Source organism: Panthera onca, chromosome B4 (genome assembly GCF_046562875.1).
Source record: "Panthera onca isolate mPanOnc1 chromosome B4, mPanOnc1 haplotype 2, whole genome shotgun sequence".
Classification (NCBI taxonomy): Eukaryota; Metazoa; Chordata; class Mammalia; order Carnivora; family Felidae; genus Panthera; species Panthera onca.
This window is the reverse complement of record NC_138345.1, coordinates 122,822,422-122,844,192: the sequence shown is the minus strand read 5'-3', so window position 1 is coordinate 122,844,192 and position 21,771 is coordinate 122,822,422.

The following is a 21,771-nucleotide window of genomic DNA, read 5'->3' as shown; positions in this document are numbered from 1 at the left end:
TATATCCATGTTGTAACTGACAGACAGCGTGTCTCCAAATTATTTTTGTTTTCTTCTTAAGATACAGTTTCTTTGCCATCATATCTGTTATCATTGTTACTGTCACCGTAGCTTCCAATACTTGAGCGCCTACTATGTGCCAGATACAAACTGATGACTACTGTCTTTGCTCATTCAAACCCATCTGGCTGCTTTCATTAATTCCATGAACATATAAGGTAACACGATGGTGTGCAATCCTTCTATGGAGTGGTGTAGCCGCAGCCCTTTGCAAAGGTTGTGTACTTAATTACAAATTGTGAAATATGTCCAAGGTTGTTCTATTTCAGATACTGAACAATTTTTTGTGGTCTTATCTCACATAGCACTTTCACGTAGTCACAGTGGTCTCACACTTGGGTTTTAGCTCTGTGGATGAAGGAATAAAAGAATATATATCCCTTGAGTAGATAAACCTATCTAATTGATGCAATCTCCCCTTTGATCAGAGAGTGCTCTCTCTTTTCCAAATTATAGAAGGTTAAGCACACGGCCCTTGCTCCTTGTTATGGTGAGAGATGAGTTGGATGGGTTTTGAAAGGCAGTGCCCAGATGATGGCTAAGAACTCAGACTTTGAAGTGTTTTTGTCACTATTAAAATAAGAAAAACAAAGAACTATACATTATTCATGGTTTGCTTTTTAAAAGAGTTTCCTTAGCATCCATAGTAGGTTAGCTCTGACCTTCACAAGCACGATTTGGTTATAAATACTTTATATGAATTATCTCATTTAATCCTTCTAAGGGTCCTCTGAGATAAGATTTACCATAATCTCCATTTTGCACATGAAAAAACTGAGGCGGAGAAAACCTAACCAATTTACCCAAGATTAGGGGAGCTAGAGAGCCATAGAAACAGGGTTCAAGCTTCTTTTTAGAGCTTGTGTCCCTAAAAGAGTACACCCTTCCATTGGTTTCCATTGTGAGGCCAGGGCTGAAATTTAAGTTTATTTTGCATCTTTGGGCTGTTGCAGATGGAAATTCCCTTAAATCAGTCTCTCGGGATACCACAGCGACTTTGGCAACATTAGCCCAGCATCCCTAGCAGGGTACCCTGCCTGTTCTCATGCACATGCCATCCTCTGTTCCCCAAGCCCTGCAAAAACAGCCCTTCACTACCTGACCACCTCTGATATTTTACAATAGAATACGTTGGGGGTTGTTTTCTTTTTGTCGCAGAGTAATATAGAACTGCTATTAAGAGCAGCTTTTGTGTCCCTGCCCGCCTGGGTGGGGAATGGAGAGCTTTGCAGCACATTTCTTTGGGGGACTTTAAAAAGGGTAATTGAATTGTTTAAATCAAATTTGGGGCCCCTGTCACAAATCATTACCTTGTCTTTCCTCTATCTCCTTGTTTTTCAAATTAATGGCACATACCACACACTGACCTCCATTAGCTTAATTTGGTTGAGACATTTTCCAGCCCATATCATCAAAATGAGAGAGAAAATTATGTTGGCCAGGGGACCATCTGTGGAGAGCAAAATGCAGACATTTTTCTGCATTTCTCATTTTTCAGTTTTGAAACTATTCTATGTACAACTCTAGATACTATGGCTACTAACTCAACACGTTTCTGAGACTGCTGACTTGGATTTGGTCAATCAGACTGGTGTTTCTTTTTTTGTTAATTTTGTTTTTTGACGTTTATTCACCTTTAAGTGACAGAGAGAGACAAAGCATAAGCAGGGGAGGGGTAGAGAGAGAAGGAGACATAGAACCCAAAGCAGGATCCAAACTCTGAACTGTCAGCACAGAGCCCTACATGGGGCTTGAACCCATGAACCTTATGATCATGACCTGAGCCAAAGTCGGACACTTAACCGACTGAGCCACCCAGGCACCCCAAGACTGGTGTTTCTATTGTCTAGGATGAAATTCAAAATATCCTTATCCTCAAGCCCTAACACATAAGCTACACAAAAAGTGTTAAAGGCTTTGACTTCTTGATCAAACGTTTCTCTTAACTAAGAGACCTATATATAACTTTCTAGAGCTACATTCTTTCTAGCATTTCACAAGAAGTTCTGTGAAATAAAGTCATCTCCAAGCACACCTGTTCAACCCACTCAATTTTTAACACACTGACACATTAACCAGCACTGATTCCTTCCTTCTGCGAACTAGGCAGTTTTTCTAACTTCCCTGTTGGATTAATTATCATCAGCATACATCTGAGTTAAGAACTATCGTCTATATGTGGAAAGGTCACTATATAATTCAACCTAGCATGCGTTTTTCGAGTATGTTCCAAGAATTATGCTGTGTCCAAAGGACACGACAAGGGGAGGAAAAGTACACTCTTCACTAGAGCACAGAGAGAATGATCACTTTCCTTCCAAAATCTAATGTATTCAAAAATCCCTCCACAGACTCTGCATAGACCTAGGGGGAAAGCCTGGTGAAGTAATATAAAAGGGACAAGAAGAGATGATGACCCTGGTCTTTAGCACAGTTTGGGAGCCACGAAACTAGACAGTTTTATCATAGGCAAGTGTTTGTTTTTACTAGACTTTTTGGAAATTATAGAAAGTGCTAAGAGATGCTATTATGACTTTCAGAGACCCCCAATCAGAAATCGCTAGACCAGAGAATCTGTAGAGACCTCCCTTCTAAGTCTAATACAGTACCATTCATTTACTCCATATTTATTGAGAGCTATTATATATTAGAAGTAGGGGCGCCTGGGTGGCTCAGTCAGTTAAGCCTCCATCTTTGGCTCAGGTCATGGTCTCACAGTTTATGAGTTCAAGCCCCACATCAGGCTCTGCACTGACAACCTGGAATCTGCTTCAGATTCCGTGTTTCCCTCTCTCTGCTCCTCCCCTGCTCATGCTCTCTCTCTCTCTCTCAAAATAAATAAACATTAAAAATTAAAAAAAACAAAGAAGTCAATCTATGGTCTTAGGATATACCACTGAACAAAACAGACAAAAATCTGTCTTCGTGGGACTTACATTCTAGTGGAGGAAGACAGAAAATAAAATAAGTGAATTATGTTGTATGTTGGAAGGTGATAAATGGGGGGCAATCAGGAGTCCTCAGGCAACTACAATTTTAAACAAGGTTGTTGGGAATAGATCTTATTTGCATCCACACAGGGACTTGGAGGAAATGAGCTGTCAGTCCCGTACAAATCTGAGAAGGGTATTGCAGACAGAGAGGCAATCAGGCACAGACTTTAAGGCACAAGAGTATCTGCGGTTTTCAAGAACCAGCAAGGACCCCAGAGTGACTGGATGGGAGCCATCAGAAAACGGAGTGACAGGAAAAGAGGTCACAGATGAGGCAGGACTGGAGGCTGAACAGGTAAGGCCAAGTAAATCACTATAAGAACACTGTGCCTCTTCTGAATGAGATGGGAATCCACTGGAGCTTTTGTGTGGGGGTGTGACATGATCTGACTTACATTTTAACAGAATCAGCTTTGCTGTTGTATTCAACTAGACTGTAGGGGCAAAGGACCAATTAGGGGGCTATTACAGTAATCTAGGTGATGGTGATTATAACATGATATGATAATGTATAACATATAATTATATATATTATACATTATATATAAGTATATACTATGTATACTATATGTGTGGGTATGTATATATATACATATATATACATATACATGTATATATACATATATACATACACACACACACAGTTGATGGTAGCTTAAATCAAAGTAGTGGTACAAGTGGTAAGAATGTCTGGGATTCTGAAAGGATGTTCTGATAGATCCTGGGATGTGAAAGAGTAGAGTCAAAAAGAATTCAAGATGTGGGGCACAAGGCAAAAAAAAAATGCTACAATTTGAAAATTTGCTAAACGTTGATATGAATCAGTCCACAAAGTAATAAAATTAACCTGACTGTTTGATTTTTGAGTGTTTCTACTTTTTTTCACCTTTTGCACTGAATATTAAACAATTTTACTATGAAATGCCTTCAGAACACACTAACAGCTCAGTCCAACCAGATGCATAGCACAAACCACAGATACTTAATAAAAAATTAGATTTCCTCTAACAAGTATGCATCTTGAATTTTATGCAGCAGGCAAAGCCAACCTTGGGTTCTTTGGAGATGAACATAATTTGCTCCTGCCCTCAAGAGATGTACGATCAAAGAGGTAAACAAAATACGTACATATGGAATATTTACAGGTAAAGGGGCCAGAAAAAAAGGTGCAGATAAAGCACTGTGGAGAATCAGAGGAGGAAGAGATGACTTCTAGCTTTTGCTATAGAAGGATGATATCGGGGAAAGGACCCATGAATTACACGGACCTCCAGGAGTGGAAGGAACTGAAATCTATTGAGATAAGAAGGAACCTCTGTTGTCGATGAACTCAAACAGAGCCAGGAATGGATGGTCCCTTTAAAGCTTATGGGAGGGAAGACTGGCTTTTAGTACCTGTGTAGATAAGATGTAAGAGTAATTTGAACTTGATTCAATATGAAATGGAGGATCACTCATGGTGTTTCAACAGTAAACTAACTTGAAGGGACCCAATATGCAAGACAGATGGAAAAACTAATGACATACAGCATGAATAAGGCGGTAACAAAGACCTCATATAGGCTAGTGGCAAGCAAAGTTGAAATAAGGTCACAGATTTCAGAGATCGTGGGTGGGTTGTTTCTCCCACCACAGCCTTGACTAAGAGGAACACTTGGAACCTTTCCTCTCACACCAACATGCTCTCTCTAATATGCAGGACAGAGCCCATTCTCCGCTTCAAGGGATAGCTGGCAGGGAGAGGTTTACAAAGCCAGGGACAGGAGGTTGCCCATACATGGTAAGTTAGTAGGTCACAGTGAGTCATTTAGGACTTTGATGTCCTAAGTCCCAAGTCCTTTCTGCTGGTTACTCTCCATAGATGAGCACCAGATGCCATCATGAAAAAGCACTAATGGAGCTGGCCAACGTGGCCATGTACACTGTACACTGAGATGAATCTCCACCTGAGCACTGGCTCAGCTCTCCAAGGCTCACAGGACTGGCTAAGGATGACATCCAAAGGAGTGGAAGCTGTGAAAATCCTCAATGTGCTCAATCCTGGTCTCCTTGTCCTAGAGTTCACAGACTTCTTTCCCTACTTACCCCTCTGGTCTGATCATTTTTCCCTTCAACCCAAGATATCCTTACTGAGCTGATGTGGATAGGGGGGCTGAAATTTACCACAAATTGCTTCAAATTCAGTGTTTACAGAATGAGTTCCCTTGGAGTCTTGGTTTTGAACTTGAAGACCCAAGATTTTTTTGTTCCGTGACATCTCCTTACTGCCAGGTGAATGGTGGTCTCTGTAAGACAAAATGTATGTGTAAAAGCACTGGGTGTGAGAGGGGGTGGGGTGACACTCTAGTTCATCAGAATATCCTGCTGTAAGACGTTATAGAGTTTGAATATTGATGACCAATTGGTGACCAATTGATGACCAATTGGTGACCAATTGGGGAAAATGCTACAGAAACGGGATCAGGTTTAACAACAGCTAACTTAGAAGTAGTCGAGCTGAGCTGGGGACTCATAAGACATTCTCGAGGGAAGAGGAGATCAGGTGTTGGGAATGAACGACCACAGAAGTGTCCACTTGAGGTCGAAATTTGGGGCTGTCTTTTTAGAGGAGATCACAAGGAATCACAGGAGAAGATAAATTGCTAAGACGGAAGATGTAGAAAGAAAAGAGAAGGGGGGCATCTGGGTGGCTCAGTCGGTTGGGTGGCCGACTTCAGCTCAGGTCATGATCTCGCGGTCTGTGAGTTTGAGCTTTGCGTCGGGTTCTGTGCTGACAGCTCAGAGCCTGGAGCCTGTTTCAGATTCTGTGTCTCCCTCTCTCTCTGACCCTCCCCCGTTCATGCTCTGTCTCTCTCTGTCTCAAAAATAAATAAATGTTTTAAAAAAAAATAAAAGACAAGGGAAATAGAAGGAGAACCAAGATGGTGACACATCACAAAGGCGTCAGGCTGAGTGGTTCTGGACAGAGAGGCAAGAGCTGTTCACTAGAACAAGGTCAAGGGGCTTGAGGGCTGTAAACAGGATTTGGCTACTCAGACATCCCTGTAATAATCTTGGTTGCACAGTAACCAATTATTCAAATCTATAATTATCCCATAATACAACCTTTTTCAAAACTGGTGGCAACAAAGACTTGAGAATGATTCCATTGGTACTTCATGATATTCAATCAGTACTGACCGGATGGGTACAAGGTAGGAGGCGGTGGGTGTTGGGGAGGCAGGAGAATACATTTCACTGTAGTCATTCAATAAATAAATAGCATTTGGAGAAAGAATGTCTCAGATGAGTTGTGAATTGCTGTAAAAAATGCATTCTTTTGGGGCCCCTGGGTGGCTCAGTCGGTTAAGCGTCCGACTTCGGCTCAGGTCATGATCTCACAGTTCATGAGTTCGAGCCCCGCGTCGAGCTCTGTGCTGACAGCTCAGAGCTTGGAGCCTGCTTCACATTCTGTGTCTCCCTCTCTCTCTGCCCCTTCCCTGCTCATGCTCTGTCTCTCTCTGTCTCAAATATAAATAAACATTAAAAAAAATTTAAAAAATGCATTCTTTTGTTGTTACAGTCATAGATGCTGCAGCTCAGTGTCATTAAGATTTCGGTTAACAGACCCAGCTGTGAGTATTTTCGTGTCATAATATCCCAGTGACTGGAAACCCCAGGTACTCTTGGCTAAGAGAGGGTCACAAAATCCTAAATTCAAATTTTGTCTTTCTTCCTGCAATTTAACAAAAGAATCTGAGATTCCTTCTTTTATGAGCTTCCTACATGTTCAAAGAACCTGGAGGGGGAAGTTCTACCAAAAGGCAGATGGTAGGAAAAACTCATGTGCTTCCTGCTCTCCTCTCCGATGGCTTGGACTCGTGGCTGAGAAGTATTAGGAATCCCTGCAGGCCAGTAGCTACTGTAGGAAACCAAAATCCTTCATGATGTCCCCCAAGAAATGCTAGAATCAGAGGAAGCCATCCTCTAGCAAACAAAAACAAGATAAGCAAAAAATAATTTGCTTTTCTTTGTACATTGACTCTTCTCCTCCCGTGCTCTGACCAGTTACCATTACAGCATCTGTCACAAGTCCTATTGATGACATCCAACTCCTCAGTGCCCTCTCTCATAGATGCTCTTTTAAAGTATGGAATTTGACACACCACTAGGTGAAAGACTTTAAAAGACACTTTCCCTCCCAGGAAGGGCAGAATTAATCTTGTAAAAAAAAAACCCAACATCGCGCATTCAATGAGTGATACGGTTCATTTAGGGGAAAACGTGATTTCAAATGAAACACATTACTGTTCTGTGGGTTTTTAAAGGCAGAAGGTAGATGGCAGCCCCAAATGTCTTGAAAATAAAGGACAACGGATCTCTAGGCTTGTCAAATGATGCACCAGTAACAAGAATCTATGCCTTGATCACCGTACTTGTGCCTGACAATCGAATAATCCCAGTTTGCAGATTAATTATAGATTTGCACTATCTTTTACTAGCATTAGAATTTTTATTTGGATGAAACTTTACATTTGTTCTGTTTCTTTCTCCTATTTCTATCCCAAACCAAAAAGAGGACAGCTCCCCTATCATATTGCCATACCAGACACAAAAACAGAAAATAAGTAGAAGATATAATGGACTCTGAGAGTGTTCTGTGACCCCAAAGAAATATCTGTTCTTGTATCCTTTTTTATTTAAACCGGGGGGAAAAAAACTTCACAGAGAAGTAAACCTGAGACACTGATTCAAGAGCCAGACAGTTCAATGAACAGGATAATCGGGGTAGTTTTTGACAGGTGCGGCTGCCTGCCTATAGCTGGCATATAATCATTACCATTTTAATAAGGCTCTAATAGGGGGGCTGATCATTCAATGGGGTGTGAGGATCCTAATTCAGCTCCCAATCCCACATGAATGTGCTAGAATTTGCAAGCTTTGTTTTCCTCTTTTGTACCTCTGAATGCCAATAATTACTGGCTATAGATTCAAAAATTCTTAGAACTGGAAGCTAAATTAGCTCTCCTAATACTGCACAAGAATGTCAATACTCATAAAAAAGGAAGCAAGTGGTTTTTTTGTATTCTTTTTTTTTTTTTTTATTACACTTGTAGGCATTATGAAGATCAGCAGTTGAAGTGGGCTGGCTTACTGCATGAATAATGACATTACTGTCTCTCACAGGAAGCGCCCTCCCCTTGCAGGAACAAAAGTTATCCATTGGTCCCAGTGAAATAAGTCTGCCCCAAATCATACGTGGCTTTTTAGCTTTCTGCCTGGCTTGTTGTGAAAGACTTCTGTCTGGTCTGGTTTAGAGACAGGATTTATAAATATTCTATAACTCCTGGTCGAAACCTAGGTATCTCCCCACCAAAAAAACCCATTTCCAAAGCCTTTCTTCAAACCACTTGGGTCAAGGGTGAAATTGTAATAATAGTTATTATGATATAGGTATCATTTAGACGGCACAATGTGTTAGACATTGTGCTTGATGCTTTACGTGGATTGTTACATCCTTCAACACCCCTATAAGGTAGACACTGCTCGATGTAGACCCATCTACAGAGAATGACACTTAAAGTAACTAAATAATTTACCTAAAGCCATACATCCGGTTAGTGTCGGAGAAAGGATTCGAGCTGCCTATATAACAATAATTTCAGCCTGTGCTTCTTATAGGTGGCCTGCATATTGTCTGAAACTCCCCAAGGCACACGCAGTTAATTGAGTGGTGACTGTGCCTCCCCCCACATCCCACATGATGTCACAAGGTGCCACTGCCGTTCGTGTCTCGTGTGGGCAGACATGTTCCTCCACGGAGCTGAGAAATCGGGCCGATGCCAGGAACACGTGTATTCCCCTCCCTCGCACATCAGATCCCACCCTCGCCCAACAAGCCGTGGAAAATGAAAACTTCAGGTGTTGGCAGGTAATCTCCAAGTAGTTTGTCTACGCTGATGACTTGCTACCTGGCTGTTTGGGAGCCACGGCAGCTGCTCTGCCTTCTAACACAGTGCGTGGTGGCAGTTACGTGCCAGAGACTTTTGGGGTATTTTTGCCCACGTGCTCACCTTAAACCAAAACCTCTTTTGTGTCCATCAGGGACATGCGGATGTTCCAAGTACCCACATTTTAAGTCCGAGGGTGGCCGATCACCATTGTCAGGCCTGGTTTTGTTTGGTTGCTATATCTTATTCATAAAATTTTTAGCTAAAAGAGATTCTCAGTTTTACAGTTCAGAGAGATAAAATGTCTTGACCATTGTCACAGAGTAAACCTGACACCAGGATCGAATTTTCATGATGTGTCAGAATTATTTTCATTATGAATTGAAATCACTAGGGAACTTTTTTTTAATTTTTTTTTTTTACATTTATTTATTTTTGAGAGACAGAGAGAGACAGTGTGAACAGGGGAGGGGCAGAGAGAGAGGGAGGCACAGAATCTGAAACAGGCTCCAGGCTCTGAGCTGCCAGCACAGAGCCCAATGTGGGGCTTGAACCCATGAACCATGAGATCATGACCTGAGCTGAAGTCAGATGCTTAACCAACTGAGCCACCTAGGTGCCCCCCCCCTTTTTTTTTTTACTAGGGACCTTTAACACACACACACACACACACACACACACAATCTCCACAAATTGCACCCAGACCATGTGAAACATCACTAGGAAAAGATACTGTTAGGCCTAATTCTTATATAAAAGATTGGAGTCTCATTGACTGGTTTGCGATGGACCAATACAAATCGAAAAAGATAAGCAATAGAACGAGGTACCACATGATATCATATATTTATTTTCTTAAATGTCCAAATCGGACTCCATGTCACTAGATATGACTCTGTATTAGCTATCGCTGACAAAGGACTTACCTCAAAATTTAGCAGCTGAGGGCAATAATAGACCTTTTTTTGGTCTCAGATTTTGTGGGTCAGGAGCTCAGGAGCAGCTGAGGTGAGTGCTTCTGGCTCAGGGCCTCGCATGGGTTTGTTGTCAAGATGTCAGCCAACACTGCAGTCACCTGAAGCTTGAGGAGCTGAGAGATCTGTTCTGAGGAGAACTCACTCAAGTGACTGTCCCACTGGCCCTTCACTGTCCCATCACAGAGATCTCTGTACTGGGCTGCCCGAGTGTCCTCACACGAGGTGACTACTTCCCACAATTCCCTAAGAGAGAACAAGGTGGAGGCCATGATGCCTTTTATGACCCAGTCTTAGGAGTCGTACAACATCCTTTCTTCAACATTTTGTTGGCTCTTAGGTCAGCCCTACTCAGCGTGGGAGGGGACTACACAGGAGCAAAAATATGGGAGGAAAGAATCACCAGGGGCCACCTGAGAGGTGGCTATCACAAACTCCATCACAGAACTCTTGACCCTAGCACTGCTTTGGATGCAAAAGGAAAGGGGTAGTTCTCACGCTGTTAACAGAGTTAACAGAGTTAACTCTCCACATACAAGTTGACACGGAAGCAGAGACCTCAGGGACCCAAATCACAAACCATCTCATATGTGTTTTTATTCATGTCCACCTCGTGGCTAAGAAATACGAAGATGTCTATTTCTTATTTAGTCATGTGTTCATCCTGTCTTTCAACAAAAACTTGCCGAGGACCTGCTACCTGCCAGGCACTGTGCTAGGAGTTGGATACCAACAACGAAAAGTGTAGGTAGAATGTACCCTCTAGAATTCAACTTCCACTTTCCCAGAAGCGTACCACTGAGGCATTGACTCTCCTAACATTCTAGGTTTGGGACTCCTTATGTCATCCTTAAGGGAAAATTTAACTCGTTTGTGAGTCTCCTTTCAATTGCCATGTTCCTTAAGGATCAAAGAACTATCAGACCCGGGGAAGCGTTAGACAAATAAGATACATTTCCCAGCTAGTGCAAGGAGGGACATTTTGGCAAAGATCAGCTAGACAAGAATAAAGCTACGAAACGCGGTTTGCAGTATTTAAGACTGTCGTAACTGAGACGATACCTGGTCTTAGTTCGTAACATCCAACTCCTTACATTACCTAGAGTATTTATGTGCAAATATTATATTATTCATAAAATGGAGTATATTAATCATGTCCTATGAAAAAAATATATCGCACTAATGTAAGAGATGACTGAAATAGCCATACCTGATCCGATAGTCTTTTTCCCTTTAAATTGTTGGACCTCATTTTACTCATTAGAAAAAAAATGAGTGTAAAAATAATAGCATCCAGGGCACCTGGGTGGCTCAATAGTCTTTTTCCCTTTAAATTGTTGGACCTCATTTTACTCATTAGAAAAAAAAATGAGTGTAAAAATAATAGCATCCAGGGCACCTGGGTGGCTCAGTAGGTTGAGCATCCGATTTCAACTCCGGTTATGATCTTGTGGTTCGTGAGTTTAAGCCCCATATCAGGTTCACTGGTGTCAGCACAGAGCCCACTTCGGATCCTCTGTCTCCCTCTCTATCTGTCCCTCTCCCACTCATTCTCTCTCTCTCTCTCACTCCCTCCTTTCTCTGTCTCTCCCCAAAATAAATAAGCATTAAAAACTAAATAATAGCCCTTATTTCATAGGATTATGTGAGAATTAAATGCAATCATTTATATATAGCACTTAGCACAGTGCCTGAACCATAAGTGCTCAGTAAATGTTGTGATTATACACCAGTATGTTATTATAAACCACTCACAGATAAGTGATTTACTTTGGCTTTACTTTGATGTTACTAATTTATTATAACTCTTCTAGAAAATGTCAGTGATTGATCAAAAACTCAAATTTCAAACTAAACTTTTGCCCTAAAGCACCAAATTATCCTCCATAATTACTGGATTCTCTTATGATCTAAAGGGAATGTCTCTTCTTCTACATAATTTCTCCTACATATTTTTCACCAGTGTCACATGACCCAGGAACTCATTATATGACTCAGCGTAGTAGTGTTTTCAACAAGTTACAGTGTCATTTTGGACTAAACTCGGAATCACTTTAGTCTATGACGTAGTTTTCAATGTGCAAAATGCGATGAATATTTTTATTAGTCTTCTGTCATTTAATCCACTACAATTAGTCTCTTACAAAGCAGAAATGTACGTGTTGATGAAATTACTAAATGGCAAAGTAGATTAAATTAACCTATGGTGTCCCACCTCAGATGATATCCTTGAATTTTTCACTCGTCAGCATTTTCACTTGTCTGTTTCTGTAACAGAGCAGAGTAATTTATTTTGCCAGTACCCAAACTTCTGCTGGTTTTGTGAGTGCCTTTAGAACCAAATCTAGGCCTCCCTGCTTCCAATCCTGCTGAACGCGAAGAAAATGTGATTTCCTGAAGCAAAATAAAAGGCTTAGAAAAAAGACTGAGAAGTCTCCTTAGATATCAAATAGCTCTTACGAAACACGGTTTTGATGAAGCAGTGTAAGCGAATCAGAAACATATGTATTAAATTTCCCTTGAGTTACTCGGGGTTTCAAAATCAAGGGATTAAGAAGATGGTAGGGGTTGCCCTTCAGTTGCTCGGTGCCCTTTGAAACCCCCCAAAACATGTTTTGTGGGGGAGATTTAGTCAATCCCTCAAAATTTGGGGATATTCTCTGGCTGACCAGGAAGTACCCAGAACTCCCAAGACTGGCTCTTCTTGTCAGATCTCCAGGCTCATTTCTAGATCAAAGAAGTCGAGTTAAGTACCCAGATGCTGGGAGGCTTATCTGTACTGAAGTAATGATCCTTTCCTTAGGTTTGTCATGAATTAGAAATAATCCTCTCTTTTTTCCATCTTAAACCAGAAAAGAAATATTAGACACATTTTTCTGTACTGAACTCCCATTCTGAAGCTATTGCCCTCAGAAGAATTCGTGAAATTAAGAAGTGTGACTATCTCATCTTTCACGTAGCTTAATTGAGTAAAGTAACTCTTCGGTGCCTCAAGCCCCAACTCTCTGATTGTTTTGTTATTGGAGGGTGTCAACATCTGTCTCCAAAGGACGTTGGAGCATGCTTAAAAATGCTCCGATTATATTGTTAAACTATATTCTAAAAAACCGACAGATTCCTAACGTGACTATTAAAGTGGAGGAGAGGTGGGAGAAGGAGTGAGTTGTCCAAAAGTCTAACAACAAAAGGTCTGCTCTGAGGTATTGGAGTTCCATGTGTTGAACAAATTCAGATTAAATTTAAATCCAGCAAGATTTGGAGACCATTCTCTCTGGAGCTTGGAGAAATTGGCAAATCAGCTATTAAAAATAGGACTGGAGTGTTTTATCTGTGTTGTCCTTTGTAATTAGGCTGCTGAATAACAGAAGTATTATCACACCAGGGTTAGTGCCAGAGGATTATCCAAAGTTTTACAAATGGGATGCTAAAGTGGCCCGAACAGGTGCACACACAAAGAGTAAGGGAGGGGAGAAGCAAGAGAATGAAAGCTGAGGCCTACTACTTTGAGCCACATAGTAAAATTAATGGTTTCTGTAAATGAATGGCACGGTTAGATTACCATTGAACTTGTAAAATTAGAGGAAGGAGTCAGATTCTTCATTACACTCCTTTTTCTCTTTTTTAATTTGAACGGAGGAGGTCGACCTTAATTGTCGCTCTACCTCCGAAAAGAAAACCTTTTCATTCGAATAATTTTGCAGCAGGCACAGTGACTCCTCAAAGAAATTGTGCTTTCTGAAATCTTGTTTTTTTTTTTCCTTCCTGGTCTTCTCGTGTGACCTGTGGGCTGGAGAGAAAAGGGGGTTAGATTTAAACGAGTTCATATTTGTGAAATTGGTGAATTTTTAAAAAGGGAAGAAAAATACCCACTACCTTAAGAACAGTAGCAAAAATGGAAAGTCATTCTGGGCTTCACGCAGGTGAATTAAAGAATAATACTTTTTTTTTTTTTTTTTTTTACTAAGATCTTTGCTTAGAATTAGAAGCACTTGTGTAGGAATCCCTGGATTCTAAGTGTCCTCAGTTGGACTTTATATTAATTCCTCCCAAATGTATCTATTTTCAAATACAATGGTAGTTCCATTCATTTAACACTGAGTTACTTCTTTATTACGATTTACTTGCAAAAAAAGCTTGGGTGATTTAACTTTGGAAATTTAAACGTCCTGAAGCTGCTGCTTGAAGATGATTCATTTCCAACAGCTCTCCCATGCTGTCTTCCTCAGTTCCCCCGAGCTGAATGGCACACGTTTTTTATTTGGCTCTCCGGGTAAGCCTGCAGCACTGCCTCTGACTGGTTTTAGATTACAAGAACCTGACAACGTTACCAGGTTTCCAGGCCTTTCCGGGGCACCACAGTTGTGTCTTGACTTCAGCCAATATAATGCGTGCGAAGGATGAAACTCAGCTCTTGACCAATGACAGCATCTCAAAATATATTCAACTGGTGGTGTTGTTGCTGTTATATCATCTTTCTGCCAACACAGCCTCAACACACCCTACCAATATAAAACGGCTGCCAGTAGAAACAGGCTAGTGCTCCCTGTACAACCACAGAATCTCCTCGTAAGCACAGCCCGTGGCCGTGAAATTGCATCACTAACACCCCCTTCCAAGAATGAAATATGGAGTCTGAATTTCATCTTGCGCTAATCAGATGATCTTGTCCGCTATGTCGAGATTATTAGCTCTGTAGCTATTGGAGAAAAGTGTCAAAGCATTACATACATTTACCACTAAATCTGAAAACTGAGTTTCCTTATTTGCATAAAAATTGGGGAATTAGAAACCACAGTTATCACTGGCTAAGTATTTACCGCATCAAGCACTGCGCTAAGGACATTGTGCCCAACACTACATTGAATTTTCCAAAAAACCTTCTCTGGAAGTATTATATTTTCCTTTTTTTATAGCTGAGGAGCCTGGCGGTTAGAATTCATGACAGTTTTGCCAAAAGGTGCAACGAGTGGCAAAGTCAGAAAACTCACACATGGTTGTCTAGTAACTAAAGACTTTGTACACTACATTGTTTTAGGTCTTATTTCAGTACACTATATTTATTGATTGAAATCAAGACTATTCATATTATCCAAGAGCCATAGAAGATCCCGCAGGTGGTGTAGAAGTTTCAACCTCAGTTCTTCATATGAAATTACCAGCCGAAGTTTTGTACACCTAAAGAATGACGCACTTTAAAATCCATACCTGAGATGAAAAACAATTTATATTGAACAATGGACAGCAACAGCCTGAGAATCTAGCTAGCGTGTCTATTAAACTGCCAGGAAAAAGACCAATTAGCTTAACCTTTCCTGTCACACTCTTCTCATAAAATGAAGTTTTGGTTTTTTTTTTAATGTTTATTTATTTTTGAGAGAGAGACAGAGCATGAGTGGGGGAGGGGCAGGGAGAGAGAGGGAGAAGGGAGAGAGAGAGAGAGAGAGAGAGAGAGAATCCAAAGCAGACTCCAGGGTCTGAGCTGTCAGCACAGAGCCCAATGCGGGGCTCCAACTCACGAACTGCAAGATCATGACCTGAGCCAAAGTCAGATGCTCAACCGACTGAGCCACCCAAGCACCCCACGAAGTTCTAATTCGCATATTTAGATGATCAACATAGAAAGTATACCTTAAAAAATCACCTTAGACAACACCAAGAATGAAGCCTAACGTAAGCCATGAACTTCAGGAGATTATGATGTGTTGATGTAGATTCATCCATTATAAAAATGTACCCACTGGTGAGGGATATTGATCATGGGGGAGGCTAGGCATGTGTAGGACAAGAAGGATGTGGTAAAGCCCTGTACCTTTCAATTTTGCTGTGAAACTAAAATTGCTCTTAAAAAGTACAGTCTGGTTTTTTTTAATCTTTTATTCACTTTTGAGAGGCAGAGACAGTGTGAGCACGAGCAGGGGAGGGGCAGAGAGAGGGAGGACATAGAATCCAAAGCAGGCTACAGGCTCTGAGCACTCAGCACAGAGCCTAACACGGGCCATGAATCCACGAACCGTGAGATCATGACCTGGGCCGAAGTCGGACGCTCAACCAACTGAGCCACCCTGGCGCCCCGAAAAAAGTAAAGTCTTAAGAAAGTAACCCTGAGCATCAAATTGGATGCTGGGACTTGGAGATGATTTTTTCCTTTTGTGTCTACCCTTGAGTGGTTTTCTAGTTGGGGCCTCACTTTGTGTCTCTACCCTTGGTAGGCACCCCCTTTGAGCTTGCTATAAGGCTGTTCCAGAAATGCCCACGTGATGAGCGTGCCATTGCCTTCACAGAAACCTGCGGAGCCCCCACGGCCTCAGCTGTGTGTCTAGTTCATGCTGACACGGAACTAGCTCATTTGCAGCACGCTACCAAATAGTGTCACAATTTACCTACCAATTTACCTCTCGCGTAAAACATGGTGGTATCAGCTTCTATGGTGGTAGTTTTGGAATAGTTGTACTGGCTTTAGGCAGAGAGGATATTTTAAACAGAGGATAATGCTAACCATTTAAAAGGATAGGAATGACTTTAAGGATCAGAGGTGAAAGTAGATGTTCAAAAATATTTGTAGAATGAAGGAAGGAATATACGAATGAAATAAAACGATGTGAGAGAAGAAACCACTAAACAGAGATCAGACAGAAGTGAGGTTAGCGCAAAGTGGACTAACAGGGGAGAAAAACCTTGCAGACAAGAAATGGAGGGTTAAGCCTCATTTAAACCATGGCTCCTGGTTAAGCCATGATTACCATGGGCTAAGCATATGTCCTAGTTTGCCCAGAACAGGCCTAGTTTACCTGGTTTCCATCTGCCTTTCTTGTGCAATTATTAATTACAATTATCATCCACTTTTACTCTCGAAAGTGCCCTGGTTTGAAGGATATATTCTATGGTCACTTGACATATTAGCATGTGACACTGAAAAAATTATGTAAATTTTTCCAGATTTTTTTCTACATATAGAATAAAATAGTTGAACCAAATAGACTGTGTCTCACCTTCAGCTTTGGTACAAACTGCTCCCTCTTTCTCAGGTGTGTGAAGTCATTCCTTCCCCATCTCCTTGCCAACTGTTCCCACTTTCTACTGGTGCATGTGTGTGTGTGTGTGTGTGTGTGTGTGTGTGTGTGTATATATATATATATAATAACATTATTATATTTACATTATATATATATATATATATATATATATATATATATAGTGACAATATTAAAAGAGCTTCTGCAGAAACAAAATCAGATTGTGGGAGAGGGGAGAAATATATAGTTGTGTTAGCAGTAAAAGTGAAGACAATCATATTTGTTTTTTTTAAGTTTATTTTTATTTATTTTAAGACAGAGAAAGAGCATGCACGGAGGTGGGACAGAGAGAGGGAGAAAGACTCCCAAGCAGGTTCTGCATTATCAGCATGGAGCCCAACATGGGCTCGAACCCATGAACTGTGAGATTGTGACTTGAACCAAAATCAAGACACAGAACCTCAACCGACTGAGCCACCCAGGTGCCCCGAGGACGATCATATTTGAACCATAATACGAAGCATATCCAGGTTATTCTGCAACTATAAACCAAAAATAAAAATCTTACAAATATCCACCATGTACACTGTAAATTTAACAAAATATCAAACTAAATTAGTAATTAAGAAAATTATGTGATTATTTTTGTAATGTCAGTCACTTACCAAGTGGGATCAAGAACCAGAATGGAATTGAACCCCCTTAAAGCAATACTGAATGCTAGAAGATGATGGAGTAAATGGCTTTCGAGTCAGGAGGGAGACCTTACTTCCAACCTAGAATTCTAGGCCCAAACAAACTATCATTAAGTGTGCACGTTGAATACATACACTTCCAGAAATGAAAAGTTTTAATAAATTACCTCCCATGCACCCTTTCTCAGGAAGCTACCAAAGGATGTGCCTTAACAAGACAAATAATGGACTAAGAAAACAGAAGGTGTGGGATTCTAGAAATAAGGAAATCCAACACAAGAGAGAGGTGAAGGAAGACTGACAATCTATGAAGAAAGATCCAAAACAGTAGCTCTGGACCGGGCCTAGAGAATCATCCGCTCAGCTGAGACTAACTTGGGGAACTCTGAAAGCAATCGGCAAGAAGGTAACATCTTTAGAACAACTAACGTGTTTGAATGTATGGCGAGGGGGTTTTCACAAGTTGGGGAGATTTTGAAGTTAAATTAGCGGCTCGTCTATAAATATCATACTCACAGGTATACTGATGACTAAATATCTCTATAGCCCGTGGAAGATGGCAAGTGTGTCTGTGTGTGATGGGGAGAAGAGGCAGACACGGGGTGGGAAGCTAATGGATAAATATTTAAAACTGAAGAATCAGAATGCAGATATACAGAACATGCAGCAATTCAATATAGCATAGTAGTTACATGCGCAGATTCTTGATTCAGACTCTGAATTTAATTCCCACCACCGCCAATTAATCACCATATGACTTCAGGCGAGTTGCCTTACTGATTTGTATCTCAGTTTTATCATCTGAAAACTGGGGTAGTAGTTTTCTGCCTCCTAAGGTTGTTATGTGGGCTAAATTTCTCAAGTGCTTAGAACAGTGCATGGCTCTCTGCAAGCAATGTGGGAGGGTTAGCCACTAAGAAAACATTACTAGAGATATGGAAGTAAAATATCAAAAGAATTCAATTGAAAAAGTAGAAACTGGTTGTGGGGGAAGGGACTGATGCCATAGAAAGAAGATTGTTGCTTTTCATACTTTGTCGGCATTTGACATCTTATTTTAGTTTATGCTCACAAATAACTTCACAAAAAAACAACTAAGTTTGAAATGATAGGAATTATACTTTTGCAGTTGAGCCCGGGGTTGGATAAAGCATCTTTTGTTCAGGTGTTTGCAAATGTTGTGATAAGTAGGACAAGGAGAGTGCATGTCATTTCAGACCACTTGCATTAACCTGATTCTTAGATGTAAGCAAGAGATTTGTTGAGCTGGTTTCAATACAAGATGTTGGGGAGCATGCCAGAGACCTAGGCTTTAAAACGGACCGGTGTGCGGGAAGCTACAGCCATAACTATGCCTGGAATCTCACCGCATACCGTGAGCTGAGCTTTCCGTACTGTTCACCGCTGGACTCTGAACACCTCAGTTCACACTTAGATGCTGGAAGTCATTACTGGCAAGGTTGCCACAGCCGTCCCTGAAAATCGGATGCTGGGGCCACCGCAGCCTCGCCGAAAAGAATTTTCCCCTCCTATGTTGCTTTATATTACTAACCCCAGTTCAAATCATGCCCCAGTGTATATGATTGGGGCCGTAAGACAATTATCAAGTATTTATAATTTGTATACCCAAAGACAGGTCCTGCTTCCCTCCAGGAGCCATAGCATAGGTAATTTCCCAATTATAGAACTGGATGAGGTGGACCCTTCGTTGTCACTTATACTCATTGCCTCTCTAATGGGAGAAGCACATTATCTACCCCCAATTGACTCAAGCTTAGCAATGTGATTAACTTTGGCCAATCAGATATGAGTAACGGTGACATATATCCCTTCAGGACAGAAGCACGAAGGGCCATCGTAGGGTCCTCCCAATTTATTTTTCCTTGCCTCTGAAAGTATGGAAGCATGCTAAGATAATGCTTCTATCAGTCTAAGTCCCTGAGTGACTACAACAAACAAAATCTCCTTGCCAAAACTGTGGTGGATATATAACTGACTATAAGTGACTTTGGTGATAGAGTTGCTGGGAAGTCAAAAAAGGGACAAAGACTCAGCATAGTACCTATCTGTACACCAAACATCTTGAAACTTGTCAAACTTCTTAATTATCAGCTAATAACTGTGAGAGCAGCTTCTCTGACATTATTCCAGAAAACTGTTCTTAGATGCCCTTTGTTTGCCTTTGACCTATACTCTTTCAGAGCCTATTTCTATCTAGTTACTATGCCTTATCTCTCTTTCCCACTCTTGCCCTATGGAATCAACTCTGATACTTGTTTTCCTAAACCTTGACTCTGGCTTATTTCAGACGTAGAGAAGTAAACAAAACAGACCAAAATTCCAGGTCTTCAGAGCTGACATCCTAGTGGAGGGAAAATGTAGAGGGGTTTATGGTAAATACCATAGAAATTTAAACACTAAATTTAAACCTTGGTCAGGGTTAGTCCTCATTAAGAAGGTGATATTTGAGTACAGATTTGAAGGATTAAGGAAGTGAGCCATGCGGTCATCTGAAAGAAAAGTATTGCAGGCAGAAGGAACTGGCAATGCACACTCTCTGAAACAAAAATATACCTAGAATTTTTGAAGAACACCAAAGGGGTCTTTTGGGAAACTCTTAACTTGTTAGTAAACATGGGTACCCACTTTCTTTGATATAATACATTTTTTTCTAATTTATGATTGCACAATCTGGGCTTCCAGATATGGCTTTGGCAAGATCATCTACAAGTTTATATCCTCATAGAAGAGAAAATTCTCGGTTCCTTTTATCTTACTTTTATACCAGTAAATTATTTGGCCATAATTATCCCAGAGATTTGGACAGGGGAACTTTCCACAATCAATTGCAACTTATTGTAATGGCCCATTCCACTCACATTCTTTCTTGGAAGTCATCAAGAGTCCATATTTGGCCCAAAACAACCACCACTGGAGACCGTAATCTCTAGGTGTCATGGAAGATGTTTAAGTGCTTGAAGAACTGATGGCCATTTTATAAAAATAAAAGAAAAGGGCAATAAAAAGATGTGTTCACAGATGTCTTCCCATCCTCTGAGAGCAGCATGAGAAAGCACACTGGAGCTGACCTCAGTTTTCAAATCAAATATACATTCCTATAGCTGAGTCGTTTGAAGTTTGCCCCGTGTGGTTTAGCGGGTGGTATAAGATGTCAAATAAAGCATAGTATAAGATGTCAGTGCCCTTTTGGACCAAGCAACTTCTGCATTTTCAGCAGGGACAAAATTACATTCATAAGAGTAGAAAACACCCACTGCCATGAACGAGACCCTTCTTGTCTTTAGAGCAAGTCTTTTCAAATATTTCAAGATTAAAATAGAACGTGCCAACAATACCTATAATCAACTTTTCTTCCCCAATACCTGTCACTCCCTAGACATCACTTAACCTCCTAAGGGAATGCATTCAAGGTTTTCGCTTTATTGGGTTACTGTAGACCCACGGTATCAAGCACTGTGCATTCAGACGTCTTACAGTTGACCAAATCTAAATGTTGATAGTGAGAATGAAAATATATTTCCATTGTATTTGACTATTAAATCGTAACCCAAGGACAGCACCCAAGAGACGGAGGTTAAAGGTAGGTTAACATGATGGTCACCCAACTAGTAGCACTAGAGTTCACAGAATAGCAACAATACCACACACCCCTTTGTGCACTTCTAAAATTTGGGAAAAATGGATTTGCAGTGATGAAAAGAGGTAAAATGCAAAAAAAAAAAAAAAAAAAAAGAAAGAAAAGAAAACAAAAGAAAAAAAGAAGAAGGAGAGAGAGAGAGGGGAAATTTAAACATGTAAACTTTGGTGTTGTAAATCCTACCAGCTGAATGACTCAAATTCTTTTTTTCTTTTTTTAAATGATTAAAAAGATGTTCTAAATGTTTCAATTATTTGATTTTCATTTTACACAGTGTTATACTGGTTTCAGGCATACAATGTAGTAATTCAACACTTCCATACAACACCCCGTGCTTATCACAAGTGCCCTCCTTAGTCTCCATCACCTATTTCACCCATCCCCCACCCACCTCCTCTCTGGTAACCATCAGTTTGTTCTGCATAGTTAAGAGTCTGTTTCTTGGTTT